Below are 7,494 nucleotides of genomic sequence, written 5' to 3' on the forward strand. Positions count from 1 at the left end.
TGCCTTGAGAAGGGGGTACTTTTGAGCTGAGTCTTTTGCTGCATGATGGAGTTTTCTCTCTGACTTTTATTTTCAGGAGAGTGGTTCAACTAAGAATTTATGAGGGTTAAAAAAATTTATAAATTTTTTTCCTTCACTGTAAAAAAAAAAGTAGAAATATTGATAAAACTGGAAAATCTCCATTCAGTAACAGTGAATAAATAAGTGCTTCAGAAAGTAAGGATCATCAATGGGTATTTAAACCACTAGGTCAAAATTTGTTGGGGATCAGCACACGAAAATTGTGATAAAATATCACCCTAAAGTTTGCTTTACCAATATTGATGGCTGAAGATCTTTGTATAATGGAGAGATCTAGCAGTCATGACTTTTACCAAATAAGCAAATTAAACATCACTAAGAGTGGGATAACGTTCAGTGATGTTCCTCTTATTTGGATTTATTATAAAGGATTCAGCACCTTCCAGGAAGTATTCTTGCCCCCCCCAAAAAAAAAGTTTAACATGAACTCAATTAAGCTTTGAGGCAAGACACTCCATTTACAGGAAATACCAGAGGATAGAGGAACAAGTAAAAAGACACCGCCAGAAAACAGATCAATGAAGGAAGTGGTATGTCACAAGATAAATTCATTTAGTCTCTTAAGAAAAGTCAATACTTTTTTAAAAAGAAAGGATTGAGAATTTACCTAGATTAAAAGAGACAAACAAATAAAATGTGAAAAACTGCCAGTTGGAGAAAAATAGTTATAAAGATATTAATAGGACAATTGCAAGATTTGAATAAATACACAGTATAGATGCTTTAAGGAGATATTATTTTATTTATTTGCTATGGTTACATATGAATTTGCCATTATTAAGAGATGCTTGGTAAATATGTAGTGCTATCTATTTATAAGAAAAGTAATATTGGTGGTAATTATGTCAAAATATTAATTACTGAATTTTGGTGGTAAGTACAGAAGTGATCATGATTTGATTCTTTCAACTTTTTGTGTTTTTGAAAAAAAATAAAATAAAAAGTAAAAAATGAACAGAGAAATGTAACATCAGCTTCTTAAGCTGAATACAAAAGCCTTGAGCAGAAAAAAAATGTTTCAATTCATGGTGGCCTGTTATCTTCTCTGGAGAACACATTGCTCCATATATGGTGCTAGATTTCTTTGACCATTCTCTGTCCCTGATGACTACTTCCGGCCTTTTGCCAGTGATAAAATATTAGGGGCTTTGATCCTTGCCTCATTAAATAGAGAATATTCTCACTCCACTCTGACCTGTGCTGGGGCCAGTTTAAGGAGTAATCTGTCATAAGATCATTAATACAGCAACTGGCTAAGAAGGTGAAGATACTCATCCAAAATTAATTTCTGACCTTTTCCACAAGGACCTAGGAAGACATATTTTAATGTTCATAACTGGAGGAATAGCTCCACTTATATACTGTGTTTCCCAAATGTGGTAATTACAGAAACAGAGCCAAGAAGAAGGGATACAAGAACAATCCATGTTTCAGGAATCCTCTCACTAAGGGAATGCCTCAGGTTACATGTGAAGGATTCATCTGGGGAGAAGCAAAGGAGGCTACTCCTCAACAGCTCACGTATGGCTTCAGACAAATTAAAGTCTCAAAAATCTTGTAGAAACAGATTCTAGCTGCAAAGTATATTGGAAGACTTCCTGGCTGCAAAGTATATCAGAAGATTTCAAGCCACTGTTGGGGACAATGTCAAAGATTCAACCTTAATTCAGCACAGCAAATGCTATCTAGTAAATGAGACAATGCCTTAATCATGGTCAAAGGCAAAGATGAAGACAAAGCCAAACATTCAGCAAATGCCAGTAAACTCTGAGTCAGAAAGGCAAATCCTCAGATTCATGAGTAACCTTTACTGGGAACTCAGTGATGCCATTTTGAAGGTGAAATAGATATGATAAGAAATCCTCTGATCCTCAGAAAAACGCATTTAAAAAAGAAAACCAATACTTATCTGCCCTCCCCTTTCCTCTTTGCAATCTCCAAGGTGTAGAGAGCTCTGGGAGTACGTTTAGGGTTCAGTAAAGGTTCATGTTAATTTCCTTTTTAATTTCTCTCATTGTTTTTAAAACTTAACCTTTCCAATTATTGCTAATATGGAACAAAATTATGACTTCACAACATCTTTGCCACATAGCCAATGCAGCACATTTTGAGAGGGGACAAGAAGTCACAAAAATAATGGTTTGATTTATCTTATATGTTTTCTTCAATAGTACCATGGCCTTATCATCACTCTGTCCTTCTGTAGATCAAATGTAATACACTGATTTCCAGCTACGAGTTAATCACTAGACAAAATATAATCTATAGAAAGTGAACATATGTAAATTTAACCTAGTATATAAGAACTGTTCTATAAATGTTAATTTAAATTAAGTTCATTTAAATTAAACTTGAATTGGTTGAGAGAGTGGGTAAACAGGTCTTTGCTAATTCATGAGCTAGGGTTGGGCTGTAATTATGCAATATTCTCTACCTTATCAATTTGTTTTCAGGAATAAGAGATACTGTCCAAATAGTTCATTTAATTCATATGAACTGTACCTACTAATCCTTCACAGTAAACTGATGAAATACGTATTACATTCCCCACTGCAATTATGAGAAAATTGAGGCGTGGAAAAAAACATGGTTAGGCGACTTCCACGAGATTATACAGGTATGAACCGATAGAAGCAGAATTCTGATCCCAATCTTAGTGAACTCACATTAAGTTTCAAATTCTCCATTTATCAAACAATATTTCCTCAGAGATATTTTATAGTGTCTTAATCCTACCATGATAAAAGGGCACTACAGTATCATCCATTAATATTAGCTTATCACACTAGCTGCAAATGCTTAGTGAAAGCAGGTGTGGGAGAGCTAAGTGTTGCTCCTGAGTAGAGATTTCAGAAGGATCTAGATATACATAGGTGGAAACATTAGGAAGTTTTTTTCAGAATAAAGTCTTGGAAGTTTTTGAGTTGAATATTGGGGGAAAGGGAGTGAGGAAGGTGGTGGTAATGAGGATGAAAGACAGAAAGTCATGGGAAAAATGCAATGCAGCCTAAAGACAGAGCTTACATTTTTGCTTATTTTCATATTTTTTAGCCTGAACTCTGATTAGACTCATGGAGCATCAACCAGATCATCGCTACTGTCACCAAATTGTGTCTTTTTATATTATAAAAGTTGGCCAAACTCATTTAAAATTTTAAAAAATGCAGCACTTAGAAAAATATGAAGAAAAAATATATATTCTCTGCCAAAATATGACAACTGTTAACATTTTGCTTTATTTCCTTCCAGCTTTCTTCCCCCTATGCTTATAATTTGGAAATTTTGAAAAACAGTTGAAATGATAAAACATGCACACATTTGAATCTTGTTTTATGTTACATTATAAGCATTCCCCATGTTATTTCTCTATAGGATTTAACAGTGTAAAATCATTGCCAAGTTACATGCGCGCGCGCGCGCGCGCGCACACACACACACACACACACACACACACAACTTGCTTCTTTCTTTTTTACTCATTCTCTGTTGGTTTTGGTTTTTGTTTTCTTCTCTCCCAAACTAGCAGTTGGGACATTATAAAGTATTAAGAAAACAGTCTGTATCACGAGGGCCCTGGGAAGAGGGTCACAATCTCAAAATCTATGACTCTTTTGTGAAAAAGATCACTTTCACGACTACCCATTTTTCTTTACCTCACTCTTCTATAGGCTAACCTGGGAAAAAAACAAAAGGAAGAATAACATAAAATTAAAATTTCTGAGATCATAACTCTGGCATATTGCATTTGGCTTCCTCTAGGGGAAGAATACATTATTCATTCTACTAAAACCACGAGGGACGTCTGGGCCATAATCCTCTGGAATATAAACAGCAGGTCAAAATATTATAACTCAATCAGTATTCAATCTTTGAAATAAGAGAGGATTATAAATCCATTCTGATATTAGTACTGTATTGCAAAAGTCACCTCCAATTATCTATTTACAATCCAATTGTTTCTCATTATAGGTGAATACTGAATAAATAAATAGGCACAATACAACAGTAAGAACTGTGTTGCTTCAGACACACTGGAAAAGGTGATTTCAATATTGAAAAAGAGCTAAAATCCATTGATTGAAATAAAACATTTACCTTAAATGTAGCATAGGTCTTGAAACAGAAATCAACATTATTGACATGTTTTATTGCCATTGTTTGATTTTTGTTTCTTTTTGTTTTTGCCTTTTGGTAATGACACAAAGTTAATGCAAAATATTCAGATTTTACTCTTGCCTCTTTAGAATATATGAAAGAGATGTTTAACTCTTTTAATTATACAACAAAACTAAGAGATGTAAAATTATCAGGGTTTTCTACAAATTAATATTGGAAGGTTCATCCCCATAAACATAAATGTGGAAAAAGAGAGTGTCATTACATGTATCCAAATGCATTATATGAACATGTAAATTTATAAAACAGTTTAGAAATGCTCACTCATTTTGTGAAGGTCTATATTTTCTAAAAAGATAATATTTCTTTAGATATTTATTTCCATTAGAAAATGTAAAATATAATACAATACATAAAAGTGTTCAGTATGAATTTCAAAAACATGCCTATGGAAATAAAGAAGGATATATGTGCAGTTTATTTAACGTTATGCAGCCTGGATAAACTTCTAGAGCTCTGTTCATATAACCCAGTGACTCCACTAGAAAACATTAATTTTAACTCTTTATTATGCCCGTAAATTCCAACGTATGATATTAATGGCCAAAATATGGTCCATAGAATGCAGCCCTATGCAAGAAATGCCAGGTGCCCACTCAGAATATACTGAGGGCATGGTCTAGTCCAGAATATTTTTTTGTTCACCTCTACTTGTAGCATACTTCTGTGATCCATTAATATCCACAATGAATCAGTAACCTAAGAACACTAACCATAAACCCAGTGGTTGTCACCATTCAAGTGTGTGTGAGTAGTAGTGTTTAATGGTGAAAGAGGGAAAAAGGGATGTATCAAAATCAGGTATGGACCTTAAAAAGTTTTCTAGCCCTTGTTCCCTTGCTTTATTTTGGCAGGTAAGGTAGAAGGGGTCATGAATACCGACTGCACTGATATTGTTAAAAGCCTCATAGATAATTATGATTAATTTCCTAAAAGTATGACTGCCTTAAACATATAATAAAATGCATGTGAACTAGTCTTTAGTAATTGAGTTTAAGATAATGCGCTTGTATTACAAACTCTAAGTCTTACTAGCTGTGAAACCTTGACCATATTTCTTAATATCTTTATGCCTTGGTTTCTTATCTGTAAAATAAAAGTGCTTTTTACTTTTGAGATTTTTAGAATTAAATATATGTATGTTTAGAAACACAGAACAAGGCTTAGCACACAGTTTGTGTACCATTTATATACTTTTTTATATTATTATTTTTAATTTTACAAAATGTTCATTAGGTAGTGAAGAAAGGAAAAGGTCAGGTTCCTTTCAAAATTGGCCGTCCGTCAAATGTAAATCTTTAGTTGAAACTGCTTTAACAGGTGTGAGATGCAAAATCCTCCCAAGCACCCTGTCCTAGATGTCTCATTCACACCACAGGCTGAGCTCTGCCTCCACCTAACGACATTTACCTAGTTTTCCAAGCCAGTGACCCGTAAATTTCCTGCACTCTTCCTTCTCTTCCAAATTACAATATTTAATGTTATCAGGCTCTCTTGATTCTGGATTCCAAATATCTCCTGAATTTATTATACCCTCTTTACTTTTTCTGCTACCACAGTGTTAGGTCATCATTTTTCTCATTTGAATTTCAGTTTTGTCTTTTCACCTAGTGTTTTTTCCATGACTACACGAACCCTTGTTTAATCAGTGTTTGTCAGGGGCTGTGGAAAGGAGGAAGAGTTAACTACAAAGGGGTAACATAAGGAAATGCTAGGAAGGTGTTAGGACTGATCAGTATCTTGATTGTGGGTATAGTTAGCATGACTGCATGCATTCATCAAACAGTACACCAAATAGAACAAATTTTACTGTAGGCAAAATTTAGAAAGCAGAAAAAAAATAAAAATAAAAACCCAAAATTACTTCTCTTAATTTCTCCAATGCTTATACAACAAAGAACAACATCTGAGTGTGGCCTAGCAGGGCTTTTATCATCTGGCTTCTCCTGGTACATCTTGTACCAGTCTCTGCATAGAATTTTCTCTGCACAGAATTGCACTGGTCTTCATTCTATACCTTCAATGCAAATCTTTTCATCCTAGAATTTTCATGTCTGTTCAGAACGTTCTTCTCTGCTTCCTTCCACCTTCTACCTAGTTAACTGTGACACAACCATTAGACTGCAGTTCAAATGTCACATCCTTGAGGACACCATGCAAATAAATCTCCAGCGATATAACATGAAGAATAATTTTTGGCCCCAGTGGGGAAAAGCAATAAACAAAAGTGAAATGAGGGGCAAGTGAAGAGGTGTTACAGAAAGAATGGACTATCTAGAATGTTTTATGTAAGATATACATCAGTAGCCAACATGGTTAGAACTTTTTTTATCCTAAAAAAAAGTGCTGGCTTTCTCTGGACTTTTATCAATCCGAATGGCACTTTGTGTTACTCTTCATAGGAATTATCACAGTGTGTAAGCATATAATCTATCTATGCATGTGTGTGCACACACGTGTGTGTAACGGCCCATTTCCACCATGATATCACAAGCTCTATAAAAGCAGGGATAATAAATAGATATTGCCCCACTATTAAGTTCTTCCAGTTTCTATCACAGAGCTTAATCAAATACATAATAAATAATGGAATGAATGAATTGTGAGTGATGTTTCTAGAAAATTAGTACAAAGCCAAAATACTATTCACTGACTTCCCTTGGCCTTCTTCAGCTTTTCAATCAGAACCTCCCCAATGCTTAGTGCCCTAACAGCCTCCAGACATCTACCTTGTTTTTCCCTCTGCATGCTATTTTTCTTTCTTTCTTTTTTTTTTATACTGTATCAATAGAAATACCAGGTTTAACAAGCACAAAGCCAAGAAAACCAATGATGCCAGATACTGAATTTCTATAGCACTGACCTTTGAACACCCTAGCAGGAATAAACTGGTGAGTGCAGATACCATGCAGTGCAAGCTATTTTTCTTTAACCCTTAATGTAAGCTGAAAATGACCCTCCCCCAATGATAACCACACCCTAATCTCTAGTATCTGTAAATGTAACTTAATACAGGAGAGAGAGAGAGAGAGAGAGAGAGGAAAAAGAAAGAAAGAGAGAGAGAAGGTAGGAGAGAGGAAGACAAAGAAGGAGGAAGGGAGAAAGGAAGGGAGGAAGAGAGGAACGAATGAAGGAAAGGAAGGAGGGAAGGGAGGGAGGAAAGGACAGAGGGAAGGAGGGAGGATGGATGGAGGGAGGGAGGAAGGAAGGAAGGAAGGAAGGAAAGAGGGACGGAAG

The 7,494-nt window shown here is 35.0% G+C and overlaps 1 non-coding gene across 1 annotated transcript; it reads right to left on the reverse strand.

Moving 5' to 3' along the window:
- Positions 1–7,034: 7,034 nt before the first annotated feature.
- Positions 7,035–7,173, reverse strand: LOC135274459 (small nucleolar RNA SNORA8). Its single transcript, XR_010342282.1, has one exon. It is a non-coding gene; the product is annotated as a small nucleolar RNA SNORA8 (small nucleolar RNA).
- Positions 7,174–7,494: the final 321 nt, after the last annotated feature.

This window comes from Aotus nancymaae, unplaced genomic scaffold (genome assembly GCF_030222135.1).
Source record: "Aotus nancymaae isolate 86718 unplaced genomic scaffold, 86718_ANA_hifiasm-v0.15.2.pri h1tg000011l, whole genome shotgun sequence".
Classification (NCBI taxonomy): Eukaryota; Metazoa; Chordata; class Mammalia; order Primates; family Aotidae; genus Aotus; species Aotus nancymaae.